This window comes from Bactrocera neohumeralis, chromosome 5 (assembly GCF_024586455.1).
Source record: "Bactrocera neohumeralis isolate Rockhampton chromosome 5, APGP_CSIRO_Bneo_wtdbg2-racon-allhic-juicebox.fasta_v2, whole genome shotgun sequence".
NCBI classification, from domain to species: Eukaryota; Metazoa; Arthropoda; class Insecta; order Diptera; family Tephritidae; genus Bactrocera; species Bactrocera neohumeralis.
This window is the reverse complement of record NC_065922.1, coordinates 31,785,416-31,806,068: the sequence shown is the minus strand read 5'-3', so window position 1 is coordinate 31,806,068 and position 20,653 is coordinate 31,785,416. Positions and strand designations below refer to the sequence as shown.

Genomic DNA, 20,653 nt, shown 5'->3' with positions numbered 1-20,653 from the left:
GCGGCGGCGGCAGGTTGTGTTGCGCGCCAGCCGTTGTTATAAGCGGCAGCGACTTGCAAATTATGCGTTGCGAATTAACTCGTTTGGTGGCGCACGCGCCCTGACGCTATCCGATACCGGATCCGCGCCTCCAATACAACGCCACATCGCCACATATGTATACAAACATCCACACACACATAGCCACATGCATTTATAATGTCCGTTGCGCGTGCGTGACAGTTTTTCCGCTCCCCCTTTTGGCTTTTCTAGCTAGCCGTATGCGTCGCTGCAATTTATTATGAATTTTGCGCTTGTTAAGCGTGGCGGAATTCCCGTGTGTCGGCATTTTTCGTCGAGCTCACCTTTTATTGGCCGATTTCTTATTTATTTATTTATTGATAGCACGCAATTTAGAGTTAATTAAAGTTCTGCATATCGACATTGGCGCATTTATCGTTGCAGCATGTGCATAAACTATATTTTAAATGTGGCACATTGGGGCATGCAACCGTTCGCCTTGAGTGTTTGGCGATTTGTCAAGTGGGTTAGGTCAGTGCTGTAGGTGGTCAAAGACAAATAAGTTCGCAATTCATTTGGTAACACTAAAATAACTCTTTGTGAGATCACGATTTTACCATGAGGCTGCCTCGCTTTGTTGCGGCTTTCAATAATCCAGAAGGAAATTGTTATAAATAGAAATGTGTTTCTATCCTCTATGGTTGTAAAAACTTAGATCTCATGGATCACTGTTGCCGCAAACTATCAAAGCCACTGATATAACAGTAAATAAATATATCTCTGTAAGTGTTTTCATTCAGTTGGGCGTTTTTTAGAAGTCTCATGGCAAGTAGCCCGAACTTTATTCTATTCATGAGACTTGGAGCATTTAAGTAGATGTAAGTATAAGAAAAAGCATTAACTTCATATGCTCCAAGAACTATGATATACTTCATAGTGCCATTTGCTATAGCAAGTAGAATATGGTATGTAAAAATAAATCTGAAGAAGTAACCAACCAACGGCTGGAAATCAACGGAGCTTTTGCTAGCTATTACTCACCACTTCGTTTGATATGACAACCTTCAAGTCCAATAAAGGATGTTTAATAAGGAAAAAAAGTATATTTTATGAAGATTTTTATCTTGATTTTGATCGGTCAGTTTCAATGGCAGCTATATGCTATAATGGTTCGATCTGAACAATATGTTCGAAGATTGTATCGTTGGCTGGGCAATAAGTTCTTTCGAATCTGGTGAAGATGTCTTTTCAAAAACAAAAATCTTGTCACACAAAGACTTCATTTTGATCGATTTTATGACAACTATGTCCTACAGTGATCCGATATCGTGTTTCTAATAAATAATTCAAATTAAATAAAGCTTATTAGGGAGAATAGAATGTATGCAGAATTCTATATCGATTGTCAAATATCTTCCTTCCGCCTTTGTGTCTTTTGAATTTCACGGCTATTTGTAAAGCGCTGCAGAGCTCGTATCTGACAATACTATATATCTTGACATAACCTACAAAACGATGCTATGCATGATTAGGATGGATATTGCGTTCAACAGTTATAAACGTGTAAACATGGAGTTCACTAACGCCGAAATTCGCGCTAATTTAAAGTTTTCCTTCGTTAAAGGCAAATCCGCTAAAGAAACGTTCCGTGAGATTAATGGTGTTTTGGATGATCGTCCTCTATCACTTCGAACTGTGAAGGAATGGTTTCGACGATTCAGAGCGGGTAAAGACGACACCATGGATAAGCCAGCCGGCGGAAAACCTGTGACGACGAATACCGATCAAATCATGAAAAACATCGAGTTAGACCGGCATGTGGCAACTCGTGACATCGCCCAAAACATTTGAAACCATCTGCAGAAGGCTGGATACAATAAAATGCCGCATGATTTGACGCAAAAAAACCTTTTGGACCAAATCAACGCCTGCGATATGCTGCTGCAATGGAACGAACTCGACCCATTTTTGAAGCGTATGGTGACTGGCGACGAAAAATGGATCACATACGACAATATCAAGCGAAAACGGTCGTGGTCGCAGGCCGGTGAATCGTGCCAAATACTGGCCAAGCCGGGATTGACGGCTAGGAAGGTTTTGCTGTGTGTTTGGTGGAATTGGAAGAGAATCATCTACTATGAGCTGCTCCCATATGACCAGACGCTTAATTCTACCAACTGGATCGCTTGAAGCAGGCGATCGACCAGAAGCGTTCAGAATTGGCCAACAGGAAGGGTGTAGTGTTTCACCAGGACAACGCACGCAGATCACACACTTCGTTGATGACTCGTCAGAAGCTACGAAAGCTCGGATGGGAAGTTTTATCGTATCCACCATGTAGCCCGGATATAGCACGACGTGGTTATCAACTGTTCCTGTCCATGGCGAAATACCTTGTTGGCGTAAAGTTGAACTGAAAAGAGGCTTGTGAAAAGTGGCTGTCTGAGTTCTTGCAAATAAGGAGGGGAGCTTCTACGTGGCGGGTATTGTGAAGTTGCCGTTGTGCCGTTGCGTTGAATTAAATCTGATCACTGTAACACTTGTTATAAAGCAAGCGGAAGGGAGATATTTGACAACCTATATAAACATTACAGAAATTCCTTTTTTTCAAAGGCGGCCGTTTTTCGGCGATTTCGTGCTTCAAACCGCCCAATAATGCTTTGTAGTAGTTCCTATTGATGCCTCTTTTCTTTTCAAGGTAGTCAATAAAAATTATTCCATGCGTTTCCCAAAATGCAGACGCCATAACATTATCAGTCGACTATTGCATTTTTCTCGCTTTGGAGAAAGTTCACTATGTGTATTCTACTCGGATGACTGTCAATTTAACTTCGGAGTGAAATGATGGATCCATATTTTATCTACCGTCACATATCGACGCAAAAGCATTGGCTTATTACGCTTCAACATCTGACATTTTTTGATATTTTCGTCGGTCACTGCGTTAACCGACTTCGGTGCTCATTTCACTACGTTTAAACATAGCTTACTAATCCTTGACGGTTCAGGGAAATCAACAGTGCAGTGTCCGGAAACTCGTCGTCAACTTTCAACTGTATTTTCCCCATCAAAAAGCAATCTTTTATCAACACGAGATTCTTTTGTATCCATTTTTTCGCAATAACAAAAGTTGTTTCACTCAAAATGATATAATACTGTATACAAACAAATGATCCGAGTGCTGTCAAATTTATACGCGCGTGTTTAGAAATTTAAGTATAACTAAAAATCATAAATATTTAGTTCTACTAGGGTCATTTATGTGGATTATACGACGTTTTATTTTGGACGCTAAGAACTGTGTGGTCACCATTCAAGTTATAAAAAGGTTAGGTTGGATATGGGTATCTGAGAAAAGAAATCCTTATCCAAAGAGCATAATGCATAGATATACTATAGGTATTTACGCCAGCGATGTAAATTTTATACAGTTATGAATCAGGTCAAAGCCTTAACTATATGCTTGATATACCCGCTTTTGTTCAAATTTTATAACTCACAAGCTCACCGAACTATTTTAATAAGGTTTGCATCATAAAATTTGCAAGGCATCTTCTTGGTCTAGTTTTTAAATAGGCGCAACCTGGAAACGACCATGCTTTCTCTACTCAATTTTATTATTAGAAACTAATTATACTTCTCAATAGATAGAAGAGGCTTCCAGAAAAAATACGAAATGAAACGTGGAACTTGACCTTCGGAATTTTTGAAAAAATTGTCAAATCGGATCGGTTTATACCATTCACTACGACTAAGAGAACATTACTATGAAACGTTCACAACATAGTCAGTTTGAAGTAATCCAAATGGGCGCCGATTTTCAGCTGGACATGGACTTTCGACGAGGCAGCAATCAACATTAAATATATGTGGAGTCTTTTCCGCTACTACAACAAAACCAATAACGTTAATATACATATATTAATTTAAAATTTTATGAGTTTGTTTCACTTCGTGTAAAGCGATCGACGCCCAATAACGGATAGCATCCCCTCATTGCATACTCTACTCTCTAAAAATAATTTGATTTACTTTACTTTAATCCACTCTTATTCACCGTATTTATTAATCGTAAACTCACATTATCTGACTTACAGTATATATTTATTTAATGAAGATGAAAGCTTTACAAAATTCTTGTTAGAGCCCCTTTCATGAATATATTCATTCCAATAACTATATGTTACCAATTCATAGATGAGATCATTATATCATATGGATACTTGTTAACTTATAGTAATTTAGAATTAGTTTATAACTTCTGGTATGTCGAACATTTTACGGTACAAACCATTATATCTTATTGAAACTAAATGCAGACGCTAACTACAACTAATCTGACCTCACCTGACTTCACAATATGCCGATAATGTTGCGCATTAATGATCGCTCAGACAGCCTAGAGTGTCTAATGTTTGGCTATATTTTTTTAATGTTTTTTGGATTTGTTGTACTGTGTCTAATATTTCTTTCTTCAATCGCCTGCTGTTTTCGAGCTAATTTTATGCGCTGCTCTACTTACTGCCTCATTTCCTGCATGCAAGCGTATTCATAGACCGCAATATATACATAGTATGTATGCTTGTACATGCATACATATGCATATGAACGACCATGCAACAAATCTAGTTTTACGTTGCTTTTGATGAAAAAAATTGAAATTGGAAGCAAGCTTCCAGTAGCCGTGATCGTCTAGTGGTTAGGACCCTACGTTGTGGCCGTAGTAACCCAGGTTCGAATCCTGGTCACGGCAATGCTTGCCAGAGGCATTGTCACGGTTGGAAGTGAATATTTTTATTAAATTTTTTTACTAAAAGCTTAGTTTAAATATATTGTACTCTATGAAAGCTATTTGAAAATTGAGTTGTTGACAAAATTGCGCTTGTCTCATCGTCCAATAGTTTTTTTTTATATTATTTAGAACGTTTTTGGTATAATATCAGTTAGGTAAAATGTATACTTTAAAATTTGAGAAAAATCGCCAAACATATGGGAAGAGTTATCAAGATGATGATCAACCAGTTGGTTGATGTCTTCGTAAAAGTAAAAGCTGGTATCAATACCGTCTAAGAAATGCGATGGACAAGACAAGACGCAGACGAGGAGATCCTTGTGACATTTACTACAGCGCACATACTTGTATGTATAAAGAAGCGCAAATTCGGTGGTGAGAGAAAGGCTCAGTTGTCGAGTGCTGGCTTTCACTCCAGTGGATGAGCGTCTAGTCACAATCCGCAAAAGAGCAACATTTTGATTTTGATTTTTTTGATTTGCGCCCACGCTCCGATGAAAAAGAAGGACGATAGATCAAAGATGCCGTTTGTGAGCGGCTGGAGCGCGCTTATGAAGACTGCCCCGCCACGATGTAAAAATTTTGCTTGGCGAATTTAACGCCAGGGTGGGCAAAGGAGGCATCTTCGGTACAACAGTTGGAAAATTCAGCCTGCATGGCGAAACTTATCGAAATGGCTGAACGATTCCTAGTACTAAATTCCAGCAGAAGAAAATTTATTAAGCTACTTGGCTGTTTCCGGATCGAAAAGTTCGAAACCAGATCGATAAGAGACGACATGTCTCCAGTGTTCTTGACGTGTATTCGCTCCGAGGACTTAACATCGACTTGGACCACTATCTTGTGAGCAAACACACGAATAGTACGACGTCTAGACCCTACTATGACAACCGACAGACTTGCACTCCTGCTCTCTGACAACACTCATCAGCAAATCGGTATAAGGTAACTGTGAGAGGGCATTTCAAGCTCTTTACGTACAACAGCTAGCGAACCCATTAGTTTTCGTAAAGGTTACCTGATACAATGAGGACCGTCGTATCGTAGTGCAGAGAATACGGGCAGCATACCTCGTAATGTTCCGATCGATCATAACACGAGCGGTGTGGGATTGATACAGAGGATTGAAGGAGGAGGCGAGACGCATATGCAGACAAAACATAACGAAGCCGAAATGCGTGATTATGTTGAGCTTGAGAAGCTGGCAGACAGGGGCAATGCTCGAAAATTCTACGTTTCAAGACCGAAGCATACTCTTTTAGAACCAAAGAGGTCAACTAGTGACTGATATTCAGAGTATATTGAGGTTATGGATGTAACACTTCCCCAGACTGCTTAACGGCAGTGAAAGTGATACATCTGGAGATGGCGAACTCGATTCCCCAATCTATGACGATAGAACAGATGTTCCATTGCCCGACTATGAGGCGGTTCGAATCCACCTAACCTTACAATCTGTGCCAATTAACGTCGGATAAGCCTTCTTAATATCGCGTATAAAGTCTTATCGAGCGTAGAGTGTGAAGGACTGAAGTCAGCCGTGAAGAAACTAATTGGACCATATCAGGACCTGGAAAATCTACAATTGAATAGGTCTGGTTGTGAACGATGACAAGACGAAAAGTCTCCTGTTCTTAAAAAAACAGTCATCGAAGTCGCGACTTAGTTCACACGTCACTGTTGAGAGTCATAACATCGAACTCGTAGATAATTTCTATCTTGGAACCAGTATCAACACCAACAAAAATATCAGCCTTGAAATCCAACTCAGAATCACTCTTACCAACAGGTGCTTCTTCGTACTGAGTTGATATGACAAATGAATTGACAAATATGTAAGGTGCTCTCTCGACGATCAAAGACCAAACTCTATAAGTCCCTCATTATTCCCGTTCTTATATAAGATACGAATTGTTTTATTGTAGTTAGAGTTCGGAAAATATTACACGCATGTTCCCAAACTATGATCTGACTTCAAATCATGTAGTTTTCGAAAATCCGCGCGCACACTTTCGCTTTACAAAAACAAAATAATATTAAAAATTCATAAATATTGCCTTGGGATCAGACATTGATACACAATTTCATTCGCAGCTACACGCTTTTTGTCCAGCTTTGCGGTTTTGACGTGCCAATGGTGATATTTATGGAATTTCTGGTGATAAGTTATGGCAGCTAAGTGCCATAAATCCGTTGCGCGTCTTATCAGGGCACAAAAAATAATAACAACCACAATGGCAGAAAAGCAAGCAGCAGCGCTGACTTAAAAGACGGAAGAGCAACAACAATGCTGCAAGAGCGACTTGACTTTGCGTTCGAACGCCGTCAATCGTCAATTGTTTCCTGCAATATTGTACAGTGTTACGTGCGTATATCTGTGCGTTTGTCTGTTGGCGTCTTGGCATATAAATATTGATTTGTTTTTGTATATGATGTGCTGTCATAAAAGTGCGTTTGCAGCGTTTGCAACATTTTTTGACAGTTCTAATGTGATTGATGTTTTGTGGCAAGGCTTGAGCGCATATTTTTTGTTTAAAACTGATTTGCACTTAGTGTGAAATTGAATTGCTGATGCATTTCTCATGTCACAAAGTTATGCGATCATTCGGCGGCCGACTGCAATGCAATGAATTGAGGGTGAATTGAGAATGAATTGAGAATTTATCGCCTATTGATTAATTGTAATGTCGCACTTTGGATTTTATTGTTGGTCAGCGAAAGGGACATCAATGCAACGAAGTGAATTTATTTGCACGAAATTTATTTTGAAAGAAGTAAAGGAAAGATACAAGCCCACAACTTGAAGGAAAAAAACAATTTTTTATTACTTCAACTACACTGAACTGGTACTAGCCATAAACAGCTTGCATGCAGCGTTTTCTGTCACTAGTTACTACCGGTTGGAGATTCCGCTGAAGGTCAACAATTCTTGAAAGTCAGACACTCTTTCGCAAATGTCACCAAGTGCCACAAAGGCATTCAAAACCGTTTAACTGCAGGCACTCATTATTAGTTTACAATTATCTCATTCACTTGCCTCTATATCTAACCATCTCTGTTTCTCTCTCTACTTCTAACATACTTTCATTGTCTCAGTACCTCTAACAGGCGTACATTGTCTGATTGTAATGTCAGCATTGTCAACCACTGGCCACTTGCGGCGTTCAGCCTTAGATTGTCTTTCCATATCCCTACAATTCTGTGTTCTCCAGTTCTCTATAGAACTCTCTACAGACTCTACAGGCTATGTCTGTCACTGAGTTGCTAATGTTCAGTAGCCTCCTGTTGTTAACACCAACTCGGCGCAGTTAGCTTAGGTGAATGTCATAAAATGCTCGTCTTTGACAATTTAACTGTTATTAAAGTGTGATTTAGCCAAAATTGCTTAGCTTTGTTGCAAGTAACTACAATGAAATTTCCGTAGAATAACATGAAATCAAGTGTCCTCTGGTTCACTTTGAGAGTACTTATATAAGTTATTTGATGAAAAGGTTTGTTTGTTTATTATCATTCGAAAGAACATTCTTTGGCATTTATTTTTTGAATATTATCTCTTTAAAATGTTGGCCGCGGCTGAGATGGTCCATCCGTGGAGTTAAATTTCCGATGGCTCGTTCGAGCATTTCTACTGGTAACTGGCGAATGACTCGCGTGGTGTTTTGATCCAAGGCCTGAATCGAACTGGGATTGTCTGCATAGACTTTAGACTTTACTTATCCCCGGAAGAAAAAGTCTAACGGAGGATATCACATGCTCACCGAAGTGTTCTCTCTATAAATCCATTGATTAATGCGATGTGTGGAAAGTGGTGCCATCTTGTTGAAACCAAATGTCGCCGAGATCACGAGCTTCAATTTCAGACATCAAATAGTTGGTTACAAGTGCGCGATAACTATCGTCATAGACGGTTATGTTCTCACTGGCATCATTTTTGAAAAAATACGGGCCGATAGACCACAGCAAACCGTTTTTTTTTCTCGATGAAATGGCACATCTTGAAGCTGTATTTTGTACTCTTTCAATTGACTACGTTATAACGAAAAGTACGCTCAGTAGATGCCAAAATTTCTATAATGTCATACAAGAAGGTGAAACTTTGAGATGATATCCCACTACATCGAGTTTAACGTTCTGTGATAGTTCTAATATAATATGTAAATTAGAGTGATTAAAAAAAAACACACATTTTTTTTTCGTTTGGTACTCGGAAAAATAGGTTCCTTAGAGGTGTCTAAGAAAGCCTCTCCTAACATGAGTTTTTAATTGTGACGGGAAGGTCCTCCTACATACACTTTTCTATTTTTTCTTATTATCAGATAGAAAAATTTATATCTCGCTTCCAACCACTTAAAAAAATATATTGTTCCTTAGATTTTGTAGGAAATTGAATGCTCTACAAAAAAGGTCTATTATGATTTTTTCGTAAACCCAAACGTTTAAAAGATATTAACAGTTAAAGTTTGATTATTTTGGGGAAAATTTTTTATTTCTTATGAATTTTATAACTCAATGAAAAAAATTATTATGATATTTTTCCGAGTGGATACCAAACGAAAAAAAAAATTGTTTTTTTTGAATCACTCTAATGTAAATATTTATGTCTTGAGTCATGTCAGGTCGTAAGGTTGATCCAAATTTGATGGATTTCACTTTTTTCCTTTGTGTTCCCAAAAACTACTAAAATGTTTTAAGACAACCACAAATTTATTAAGGCGAATAGTATCAATTCCAGCCACTTTATTGGGTTCGTCCAAGATCTGTCAATAAGAATTTATTTCACTCTTAGTCTTGATTGACTTTGCTAAGTGCATGCAGTTCAGACGACCCCTTCCTGTTCACTTTGGGTTCGAAGGATTACGCAGTCGCAAAAGTTTTGGTTGTTGGCCAGCAGTTGCCGAACTCATTGGACGACCATAGCTAGAATGCAAGTGGACAACGGACAACCGACTCATTTCTAGTCGGATGTAATTGCGGTAAGGATGCGAGTTTGTTGTAACCGAGCACCCATACAAGTCTGATATAGTAAAGCTTGAAGTTATTGCTAATGAGGTCATGTAGTCCTTGACTAGTTTTGAGCGCACAATCAGTGAGCTCAACGGCAGTATAGTCGCTCGTATATCTGGGTGGATTCACACGTCTTTGAAGAAGGTTGCACTTCGCACCAGTACGTCTACCGCTATCTTGATGGCTGCCAACTGCGCTTGAAAGACTCTAGCTACAGTGGCTGGGTATCTTAAAACCAGAATTGATGGAGTGCTCCCGACAGAAGAATCTAATTATTTAGGTGCCACTTCGTCAAAAGGCTTGAAATACTTTTTTTTTAATTTTTCTTTGTTCAGAGCAGAGAGAAATTTGGAAAAAATGAGGACAGACTACTTAGAGATACCCAAATCTCAATTTAAAGAATGTTTCGAAATTTTAATCATCAATATCCATCAAGTTTCACATTGTTACTATATGGACTTGCCTTTTAGTAAGTTTTGTCGACAAGGGTTAAGTGGTTTGTGAGACATGTACAAGTATGTATGTAGTTACATTAAATTTATTATGTGTGGGGTGATGCTATGCACATTTTTTTTAATGTTTAGACTACAGATGTGCCTCTGAAACTAAAAATTAGCTTTGTATTTTCACTTCGAAGCTTTCTTATATCACTTTATAAGTTTTCTACTTATAAACGATATTTTGCGGGCTGGGCATCGGCCCGAGACAATATACCACCCTAGGCAAATGCCGAATTTTCTGCCCCTTCTAAGCTGACTTAACAACCGGTTAAGGGTATAAATATGAAAAAATTAGCTAAAAAATACATGAGTCCTTTACGGCCTAATGTGCTGCTCATTTGTCCAAACCGTCCAGAGACTACAGGTTATAGCTGCCATACAAACTGATCTATCGGTATTAAGTCTTTGTAAGGAAAACTTTTTTATTTGGCGAAATATCTTCCTGAAATTTAGCATAACTTTTTTATTTTAGACAGCAGTAAAACAATTTTGAAAATTTTTCAAGTCGGACAACTGTAGCATATAGTTGCCATACAAACTGAACGATCAAAATCAAGTCCTTGTATGGAAAACTTTTTTATTGGAAGAGATATCTTCCTGAAATTTAACATAAATTATTTCCTTAAAGCAACACTACAATATTTATGGAAAATTTATGAATCGAACGAATATAGCATATAGCTGTCATACAAATTGAACGGTCAAAATCAAGTTTTTGTATGGAAAATATTTTTAATTGCCGAGATATCTTTCCAAAATTTAGCAAAGCTTATTTTCTTAGGATAACAGTACAATAATTTTATAATTTTTTCAGATCGAACTACTATAGCATATAGCTCCCATACAAACTGAACGAAAAAATAAAGTTCCTCTATGGAAGCTTTTTTATTTGTGAATATTATTCTAACTTCAGTGAAGTGTTAACTTTAACTACTTTCTTATTTTTGCTTTAAAAATATACATACATTTTATTTCTCAGTAAATTTACTCTTAATCCCAGAAATATTATTAGCGAAATTTTCAGTTAATTATTATAGAAGGCACCTACATTGAAAATAGCAATATGGACCACTAAGTCACCTCTGAAAATTGAGCAGAAATTGCTTATAATTTATTTCCAGTTACATCGTGTTAATGCTAATGTACAAAAATACATATTCATAGCAGTTTTTTCGCATATCGCGCCACACCATGCGACCAAATGCGCATGCGCACGCACACACACACGCTCTCGTGCACTTTTGAAAATTGTAAATTATTTAACTTTATGCGTTTCAATTTAAATTAAAAACTCCGATGGCGGCTTATTTTAAACGTTTCGCTTATTATTGCTGGCTGTCGTCGTTGCTACCTGTTTGCTGTTGCTGTTGTTGCCGCCGCCGCTGCCACTACTTCTGCTTCTACTATTACTACTTATGCCATTGCAGCGTCGTCATGCAGTTGTTGTTTTTGTGTTTGCTCTGCCTCGCACTTGACAACTGACTTGCGCCACTCCTCCCCCCCTTCGCAACCACTCAACTGCGAGCACTTAATACCATCAACAGAAGCGATTAAATGATTTCATTTCTGTTGCTGTTGCTGCTGTTGTGCTTGTTGTTGTTATTGCTGGCATTGTTATTTTTGTGCTTTTATATAAACTCAGCTAAATGTAGCAGCAACACATTTTTTGAATTGGCGGCAGCAGAAAAAAACGCGCAGTGTTGTTGTTGTTGGCAACCGGTTGCCTGCCAATGCAATTGTTGTCAACATGTGCGCGATTGTTTGTTGTTCTTGCTGCGTTTTTGCTGCGGCAATGCATTGGCTCGTTGATGAAGATGTTCGTCGCGGTAACTTAATAGCGGTTAGTTGTTGTTGTCGTTGGCGGCGTTGGTGCTGTTTGCTGTGGCTACAATCGAGCGAGAGCCCAGCAAATGGCCAACAACAATTGGGTGTCGACAGTGGAGTCGCTTGTTGCGCATTGTGGCAAGTGCCGGACTGGCCGTATGGCTGCCTGGCTGGCGAGTCGACAGTCGTTATCATTATCTGACACAGAAATTTAATATTAATTATGTTGACATGTTGGCTAAAACATATTTCTTATGATAGGTCGCGTTGCCAACAACACTCTGCTGCCGTCGTGGTCATTGTCATTTCATTTTTCCTGCAATTGTTGTTGTCGCAATTCTTTTCGCTATATATTTCATATTACTCCAGTTGTTGTTGTTGTTGTTAATATTGTTTAAAGTGCTGCTGCCGCATGCATCTCATTAATTATGCGTTTGCCACTTGCCACTTTTGCCACACCAGCAATAACATTCGAAAGTGAAAGCATGCGATATTTTTCAATTATTTACAAATACCATTATACATTCATAAATACATTCCTGTGGTCATATGAAATAGTAGTTCAAGTGGTCTGAAGGAAGAAATAATTTTATTTGTGGCGATTTATAAGTTAAAGCAACTTAACATACGAAGCCTCTTTCGAAAAATGATCACTTGGAATTCAGACCTTCTGTTTTGGCTAAAATATGTTTTGCTGGATCCGATTGGATTAAAACTTAAACCTAATTGTTCATACATATCTCTCAAAGGAATACAAATATAAAAATAATTTGTTCAGCCCTACCATCTGATTCGTCTCTCAACTACCCTAACTTTTCAAGCTCTTGAAATTTGAATATCTACTCGAGAAAACTTGCCCTGGGCCAACTGAATCAATCACCGAAGCCAGAATACCCTCTACAAATAAAAAAAACTTCATATAAGAACCAACGAGTGATCCAAGTAGAGGTACTTTTTCAATAGCCCTTTTTTGACAGATCAGGCGTTAGTCGTGTGAAGCTGTAATGCAATTTTTGTTCAGTATTATTTTGGCATGACTTACGCCTGAACAACGTTTACAATTCATTCAACTTTATTACGAAAATTCACGTTCTGTAAAGAATGTGTTTCGGGCGCAGCCTTAGCTGAGAATGCCGTAAAGAGACGATTCGTCGCCGGTCGCAGAATCTTAGACTGACGTATGGAACGACTTGGTACATTTAACGTCGAGATATTAAATTGAAAGCGTATCTCATACAACTTGTGCAAGAACTGAAGCCGCTCGACCTTCCGAAGCGACATTGCCTCGCTCTATGGGCTCTTGAAAAGTTGCAAGAAGATCCAACGTTTTCGAGCCAAATTTTGTTCAACGAAGAGGGCCATTTCCGGCTCAAATAAGCAAAATTGCCATATTTGGAACAAAGAGAAACCTGAAGAGATTCAAGAGCTACCATTTTATCCAGAATTACAACGGTTTAGTGTGATTTGTGGGCCAGCGGAATCTTCGGCCTCAAAAATTATGCCGGTGAAAACGTAACCGCCAATGGCGATCGTTATCGCGCCATCATATTCGACTAATTGACGCCTGAAATTGAAGCTCGTGATATCGGCAACATTTGGTTTTCTGGTTAATTAGCCAGCAAGATTGTGTGATATCATGCCGTTTGAAAGTCTAAAGTCTGGTCATGCGCCAGTTACCATTCGAAATACTTGAACGAGTCATCGAAAATTGAACTCCATGGAAGGATCTTTAGGGACCTAGCCGGGACCAAAATTTGAAAGGGATAATCTTTAAAAAATAAATGCCAAAAAATGTTCTTTCGAATGATGTTTTTTCTTTAAACAAGAAAAGAACATTTAAATGGAGCGCCCTTAATTTGATTGGTCATTTTGAATATCGATCTAAAAAATTTTTCTTGAGCTTATATCGTTTCCTGGGACAGTAATCTATGCCTAATTTTGTGAACATATCCCGTGAAAGAAAGAGCTTGATTTCGATTGTTCAGTTTGTAGGACAGCTTGTACTATAGTGATCTGATATTGGCGGGTCCTACAAACGAGCAGCTTCTTGAGAAGAAAAGGACGTTTGCAAAATTATGGAGAGAAAATGCTGAACGGCAGTGGAAGCATAGCTCCTGGGGATGGTGAACCTGATTCCCCAATCGATGACGATGGAAGGGATGTTCCATTGCCTGACTATGATGAGATTCGAATAGCAGTTACTCTTGTAAAAAAGATAGTACTATTTGTATGAGAAGCACGGACTTAAGCCTCAGATCTACATTTTTGTGATCTATAAAAAGCCAGGTCATGTCGTCCGAATGGACTAAAAAACACTCCAGTTCTGAGAGTACTCGACCCAGTACCCTTCGGGGGAAACGGATGAAGAGGAAGACATCCACTTTGTTGAAAAAAGCTGGTGGAGAAGAACCTGGCCACACTTGGAATCTGAAATGGGCGCCAAAGAGAAAAAAGGAAGAACGTCTGACGCGCTGTTATAAACTTGGCTATAATCGCGTAGGAGGTGATGTTTTTTTTAAGCGATCGGACATTACTTTTCGAAAGTGGCGTCATCGAGCGGTAATCTAAATTTTTAGTCATTCGTAAGTAATTTTATAAGAGGCTTACCCCTGCCGACTCTATTAATATTATATGCCATATAATACACTCTGCAACCCATAGTTATCTTCTCATTAATACTATACATACTTATAGACATGTTAAATAATAAGTTGCTTGCCTGCCAATAACCAACAACAGGCTCATTATTCTTCTGTGTCGATACAGATTGGATGTACTCGTACGCTTTCTAAATTCGTTGTCTTTATGGATGTTACAAGATAAGCATATCAATGCAAGAAAAGTGTTGAACAAATTTATGGGTGCAACAATAAAAATGGAATTAATTTAAGAAAGGAAAACGGGAATAAATTATAATTTTACGGTCAAAGATGAAGTAGACGAAACGAGCTTTTAAAATAGAGTCGCTGCGTTATTGTAAAAGTGATACCGAAATTTACAGCTGAGAAAAGCAGTGACTTTGCTAGTTACTTAACAGTTCAGTAACCCAGAAGATACTTATTTAAAGAATTGGTAACTACTTATGAGAAATGTATACAGACTACGCGCTCACTAAATATTTTTAATCGAAAATAAATACTAATGATACTTCAACCCATGAAGGAATAAAAGGTTCAGAACTTTAGGGATTCTTTTTAGTTAGATACTGATAGAATATTATAAATTATAAACCAGATATTGGGTAGTCTTTTCGTATTTTTTCAATTCTTAAAGCTTAAAGATCTTAACATTCGTCATCAAACGGTTTTGAATCATTTTGCAAAGGCTGGCTACAAAACCAAGCTCGATGTTTGGGTACCACATGAATTGTCTGTGAAAATTTTAATGGACCGAATTAACTGATTAAACGCTAGTGTTACATATATGTAACGCTCCGATCTTTCACATAAATCTACGACTTTTTCGAAATGCAATTTTAAATGTTCCAAATTATAAATTAGAATTGAACTGAACAAATCAAAGAATAAGTGTGTGCTATATTTTGCCCTTTCCGTTCAGTGTAGCAAAATTAGTAGCGCAGTGAACACGAAGCCGATTTCATACACCTAAAAAAACTGTCGAAATGGGAACACGTTGTCGGTAAGTACGATTTTTAATAAAGTGTCACCGATTTATGTGAAAAGAGTGTTTTGTATATTTTGATAGTGTTTGAAATTTTATGCTAATAAAAAAAAAATTGAAAATGACTGTATTTGTAGGATTTTTTTTTCGTCTTGTGTAGCTGTGACATATATGTCACGTTCGCGGGTTCACCTTATGAATTGTATAACTACATATATATAATATACATATTTATGTGCGTGTTCTTCCGTTATTAGGGCAAAACTAACTGTTGAAGAAGTTCGCGCAGTTTTGGACGAATTGACAAATAATGAAGAAGAAGTGGAAGCTATATATATAGAGGCTCCTGACGCTGGTGCTCTTTCAGGTGATGATTCGGCAGATGAAGACGGCGGTACTTTGGAAAACTTGTCACATACACAGCTTGTCGAGGATTGTGAAATTGTTACAAGAAAAAATACCGACTTTGAAGAGAACCCCGACTTTGATATGGACGCTAAAATTTTAGACTGCTTGAATCATTCTATCTCAGAGTTAGAAGTAAACCTTTTGGAGGAATCATATGCTTCTCTGCAGGCATCGAAAAAGCCGAGTACATCCCGTTCAACTCAAAAGCCTAGGGAACAAACCAATCTCGTCATCGTAAGATAACTGTAGGTCAGTCACATAGTAAGGCTAAGAGAGCAAAACCATCCTTTACGTGGGTCGATAATAATATCGAACCTAGATCTCCAATTTTTCCTGAGGGTAATTACAGTGACTGCAGCAACCTAGAGCCATGTGAGCAATTCCAAAAGTTTTTTGATGATGAATTATTGCAAATGCTGTGTGACGAGTCAAACAGATATTCGGTCTTAAATAATAATGGGAGCCCAAATATTACAGTTGGAGAAATGAAAGTATTTTTAGGAATTCTGATAATAAGTGGATATATCTATTCTCCAAACAAAGAAGCTGAGGCGTGATATATATTTTTGGAAATCTACACTTTATTGACCCCGGAAAGACAGATTTATCGGATAAAATATGGAAATTGAGACCCCTAACTGATGCTTTGAAAGCGAATTTTGCTAAAAATATTCATCCAGAGCGGAATTTGTCCTACGATGAATCTATGGTGGAATACTACGGCAGGCACGGTTGTAAACAATTTATTAGAGGCAAACCGTTGAGATTTGGTTATAAAATGTGGTGTCTAAATACGCCTTCCGGTTATCTTCTAAACTTCGAGATGTATCAGGGAAAAACCCTAGGACGAACGAAGAGTACGCTGCAAACTATGGAAAGAACGCTGCTCCGTTGTTTTCAATGATCGATGAATTCGATGAAACGTGGAAGCCACTTCCATTTCAATTCTGTTTCGATAATCTCTTCACTTCAATTCCTGTTTTGGTTGGATTAAAAAAAATGGGATATGAGGGAACAGGAACAATTCGGCAAAATTCAATACCAATCTCTTGCCCTTTGCCACTGAATGATAAGTTGAAAAAAAAAGGAACGTGGTTATATGGCTAGTTCCCGGATTCCTGAATGCGATATTACAGTCACGAAATGGGTAGACAATGCAGTAGTTTCCGTTGCATCAACTTTATTTGGGAAGGAACCGGTAGGGACAGCTGGAAGATACTCTAGGGCAGAACATGCTCGAATTCAGGTTCAAGTCCCCAAGGCTATCGTAATGTACAATAAGAATATGGGCGGAACAGACCGTATGGACCAAAACGTTAACGCTTACAGGATTGGAGCTAGAGGGAAGAAGTGGTGGTTCTCAATTTTTACCTGGTTGGTTGATGTCTCCATTCAAAATGCTTGGCTCTTACATAGAAAAGGCGGACACGGGCTAACCCAGCTACAGTTTAGAAGAACCATTGCTAATCACTTTTGTCGTACTTATGGACAAGTCCGAGGACCATGGGGATTTAGACGTCCGGATTCGCAAATTGAGCTTGATGCTAGATATGACCTAATTGGCCATTTCATAGTTAGAAATCCTACCAGGAGACGCTGTGCTGGAAACAACTGCCAGCGATCAATAAACACCAAATGTGTAAAGTGTGACGTAGGTTTGTGTGTGGATTGTTTCTACAACTTTCACTTTAGACCAGTTTGAGTTTTCTTTCTCAACCAAAAATTGATGAATTTTCATAGGTTTGTACTTGTTTCGTTTTCTTTTTGTAAACTTTATAATTAAAATAATAAAATTGATGAATTAAATCCAATGGAAGTGTTTATTTACATATTAGTATCAAACATTGTATTACATAACAGAAACCCGCGAGCGTTACATATATGTCACGGGTCGTGCAGACCCCCCCGGATAGGGGTCGAACCTTTTGTTTGTAGTTTTGTGTACATATCAACCCTTGTAGTATCCACACAAAGTTTGGTTCCTCTATCTTTGCTATTTAGCTTTCGCGTTTAATGGGTTAACATATGCGGTTTTTTGCTGAAACGAAATGAAATCAAACCTTTCTGAATTCTGAAGCGAATGGTAACAGGAAACGAAAAGTGGATCAAATGCGACAATAATGTGCGAAAAAGATCTTGGTCCAAGCATGGTGAAGGTCAACAAATAGTCGCAAAGCCAAGACTGACGCCTCGAAAGGTTATGCTAAGGGTTTGGTGGGAATGGAAAGGAATCATCCACTATGAGCTGTTCCAGCCAGATGAACGATTGATTCTACATTTTTTTATCAACAACTGATAAGATTGAAGCAAACAATCGAAAAAACGGCCAGAACTCATCAACAGAAAGAACTTCGTCTGCCATCAGAACAACGTCAGACTACACACATCTTCGATGACTCGGCGAAAACTGGGAGAGCTTGGCTGGAAAGCTTTGATGCATCCACCATACAGCCCTGACTTTGCACCACCGAACTACTATTTGTTTCGGTCAATGCATAAGTTTCTTAGTGGAGTAAATTTGGCTTGAAGAGAATCAGAAAAGTTTTACACTGATGGAATAATGCCTCCAGCGGAAAAATAGCAAAAAGTGATCTACCAAAATCGTACATATGTGGTTCTTTAAAGGTCGTTGAAAATATAAAAAAATAAGTTGACGTTTGATTAGAAATACGAAAAGACTTTTTCGACTACCCTATATTTTTCGATGCCACAAGCGAGCCATTCATCCAAAAGACCTGAATCTTATGCAAATACGATGTCGGGTAGAGGTTTTTATGAGTTGCTTTACAATGCAGCCGAGGTCCCTACATTCAGCGAACGCAGCTTTACTGACATCGAGACAAGGATTTATGAGTATGACGTCGAAATGGCTCAACAATTTAGCGAATTTGGTTGATATATTCTTAACCATGTAGGAATGTCGATAATACAGAAAGAAAACAATTACAAAACAAACAAATAAAATTAAATAAAATTGAATATAGCAGTGGCCGGCTCAAACAATTTCACACTTTACCAAAATAAGTGTCTTTTTTTTCTTGCGAACATAGGACAGCCGTTTCTTTGCAACGATAGGCGGAAATCAACTGTTTTATTTAACAAATTTTGATTAAAGCATGCAACCGGATATGGAAAATAGCATCAGAGCTAACACAACGACATTTACAGCACGCACCACACCCCATTTGGCATATATATACATATATATAGCCTTTTCTGCCCAACAAATTGCGAAAGAAACTAAGAAAACGTATTGCGTACTACAAAGGAATAGATACCTATGATCAGGCCGAAATCACTATGGCATTAGATCATACAAAAGTCTTGTTAAATGCATAAAGAAGCGTTAAATGACACCCAGCATGTCGGCGACCCATTGTCGCTTCGTCTAGTGCGCATGTGTCCGAGCGCAACCATTTGGCTTGCTGCCTGTAACCATAGCGAAATTTTTTTTATTACCGAGCATATAAAAATGATTATTGTCAAAGTCAAGCGAAATCGAATCGTGTTTGTTTTTACGAAAGGTTAAGGACATTTTGGGACGTGCCGCGGCGCACCACATGGCGTGTGTCCTCTAGCACAACGCACTGTCACAGCTAGTACATGGTGAACAAACTGTATGAGCGCTAAGACATGGAATTGTTTTTGTGAAAACTGCGAAATTCCAACAGTTGGAAGACTTGTCGTCGCCAATTTTTGACTTTTGGACCACTTGTGGTGTAGGCGTTTTGTTGTGCCACATTGTATAGTATAGTATATATACTAGTATAGAGATATGTATAGCATATGCTGGTCTATATATGTATATAAAAATATCTAAATATATACAAAAATATTTATGCATACATATATACTTCTTTTCTTAAGGTCTCAGATGCTCTGCCAGACTGTCTGGCGCTGAGCTGTTAATGGCAAGTAGCTTTATGCCATTTGCTGATGTTTCAAGGTAGATATTCGGTAGGTTTTTGGTACCTTCCGAAACAATGTTTATGCGTATAACTTCTAAATCGCTAATAAATCGTATTTTTAGTTTGTCACTTGTTCAGGTTGCCAACGTAAATGGGTCTATAAGATGACCTATGAAACTAAGTAAGTTATGTGGTTTCCTGAACTTCTTTCTGGCTAGACAATATGAGTAAGAGCGCACATACGGTAACATGACCGGTGTTAAGTACCGAAACTCTCAACACTTGATCGACAAAAGCTTCGAATAAGTCTTTGGAAAAAATTGTGTGTTTAATGAATTAGAAATGGAACATATTGTAAATTCCAAGACACAGTAATCCAAACCAATAAGGTCAAACTAAACTGGCAGGATGGTATATCTCTATCGAAATAAGCTAAGATATTCAATACATACTTATTATATAATTGACAAGTCTACTACGAGAGATCTGTATTGCACGAAACTTCGTTCATCCATCGCGTCCGACAAGAATTCTCTCTTATCCGTGCGCGCCATCGATAAATATGTCAACGTTTTTAACTCCGCCTGCAGGTCTAC

The 20,653-nt window shown here is 38.2% G+C and overlaps 1 long non-coding RNA gene and 1 other non-coding gene across 2 annotated transcripts in view; one reads left to right on the top strand and one right to left on the bottom strand.

Moving 5' to 3' along the window:
* LOC126759580 (uncharacterized) overlaps window positions 1-20,653 on the bottom strand; it is a 497,180-nt gene that overhangs the window by 160,032 nt on the left and 316,495 nt on the right. The gene's annotated exons all lie outside the window — the stretch shown is intronic.
* Window positions 4,682-4,753, top strand: Trnah-gug (transfer RNA histidin (anticodon GUG)). Its single transcript has one exon. It is a non-coding gene; the product is annotated as a tRNA-His (tRNA).